We start from the raw sequence: 2079 nt of genomic DNA on the forward strand, positions 1-2079 counted from the left end.
AGCCAGTGTTAAATAACATTTCTGTGCATATTTCCCACATTATGGGTATTTGTGTAGTGGAGCTTCTGGAGCCGTTCCTCCTTGGCATCCATTCCAGCTTGCTGCTTTTGCTTGAGTTCTACGGAGAAGTTTTGACCAGAGACTGGCCTAGATGTGGGTTTTTTTTTTTTTTGCCAACACTACTCAAATGGCTTAATAAACTCATTTCTCCCATGTGCTGGCAGGTAATCCAATCTCTTTGCCATGGAAATAACAAAACTTAGACTAAGAATAAAACCTTGGAATCCTGAAAGTTAGAGAAGGTTTTAGGAAGCCTATTTTTTAAGCGTCAAAACGGTTCAGGTAGGCATGCTAGTGTAAGAGAAAGGCAGAGAACAGGAACATCAAGAGTTCAAGGCCAGCTTCTGCTACATACTGAGTTTGAGACTTGCTTGGCCACATTGACCCTGTCTCCAAAACAAAAAAAAACTTTTGTTCAGGGGCTAATGTGTGACTCAGTGATGGAGTACCTGTTTGGTATGTAGAAAGCCCTGGGTTCAATCCCTAGCACCACAAAAAAGGAAAAAAATCCAACCTCAAATGGAATTTTTATTTTGTTGTTTGGACACAACACTGTCTTGGAACTTACAAAGATCTGCTTGCTTCTGCCATCTGAGTGCTGGGATTTTTTTTTCAATTTCTTTTTTTTTTTTTAATAAAAAGATTTATTCATTATATGTAAGTACACTGTAGCAGTCTTCAGACACACCAGAAGAGGGTGTCACATTTCATTACAGATGGTTGTGAGCCACCATGTTGTTGCTGGGATTTGAACTCAGGACTTCTGAAGAGCAGCCAGTGCTCTTAACCCACTGAGCTATCTCGCCAACCCCTTTTTTTCAATTTCTTCATACTCATCATGCAGATGACCCCCACAGAGATCCATGATCCTGTTTTGTTTTTTTGGGTTTTGGTTTGGTTTGGTTTTTTCTACCTCCCAAGTGCTGGGATTAAAAGTGTGTGCCACCACTGCTCCCTGTTTGGTTTTTGTTTTTAAAAAAAAAACTCCTAAAAAGCACTTGGGAGGTAGAGGATAGTTAATCTCTGAGTTCGAGGCCAGCCTAGTCTACATACTGAGTTTTAGGTTAGTCAGGACTCCACAGGAACCCTGTGGGGAAGGGGTACCTTAAAAATCTAATAAATTTTAGATTTATTTTATGTGTGTAGTCCTTTGCCTGTACACATCTGCACCACATGCAAGTGCCCATGGAGGCTGATCAAGCGTGTTGGATTGATTCCCTGGAACAGGGTGGGTGCTGAGAATTAAACCTGGGTCTTTTAGAAGAGCCTCCAATGCTCTTAACCCTCTCTAGCCCCATGATCCTATTTTAATCTGATTTTTCACAATGCCATTCTATTTGCCTTGACAAATACCTTGGAAAAACAAAAGAGGAAAGATGTATTGCAGCCCACAGTTTCAGTCCTCAGTCCGCTGGCTCCATTGCTGTGGGCCTGTGGTGAGGCAGAACATCATGCTGGCAAGAACAAGTGTGTGAACAAAGGAGAGATGGAAGGGAGAAAGGCCAAGCATGTCTTAGAAAGGTATGGCCCCGTGACCTACTTCATCACTGCGTATTGAAGAACGTATCATTCTCACGATCCTGTGGCTTTCTATCAGCACCACTAGCTGGGGAACCACCATTCCTCTTAACACAAGAACTCTGTCGGGAATGTGCTTAGTATACCAACTAACATCCCTGACAACACCAATAGAAACACCACAGGCACCACTAGGTGATGTAGCACATTCCTGAGCTTGTAATCCTAATACTGGGAGGTGAAGACAAGTTCAAGGTCATCCTCAAATTCAACCAAGGCCAGTCAAGTACTATTACAAACCCTAATTTAAAGGGCTGGCAAGATGGTTCTTCAGTGGGTAAAGGTGCTGGTTGACAAGCTTGATGATAAATCCAATCCCTAGGACACACATGGTGGAAGGACAGAACCAACTCTCAGGAGGTGTCCTCTGGCTTCCACATTCATGCTGTGAATACACATGCCCCCCAAATAAAGAAAGAAAAATTTGAAATTGTAAAAAAA

This window comes from Mastomys coucha, unplaced genomic scaffold, assembly GCF_008632895.1.
Source record: "Mastomys coucha isolate ucsf_1 unplaced genomic scaffold, UCSF_Mcou_1 pScaffold22, whole genome shotgun sequence".
In the NCBI taxonomy this organism is placed as follows: domain Eukaryota; kingdom Metazoa; phylum Chordata; class Mammalia; order Rodentia; family Muridae; genus Mastomys; species Mastomys coucha.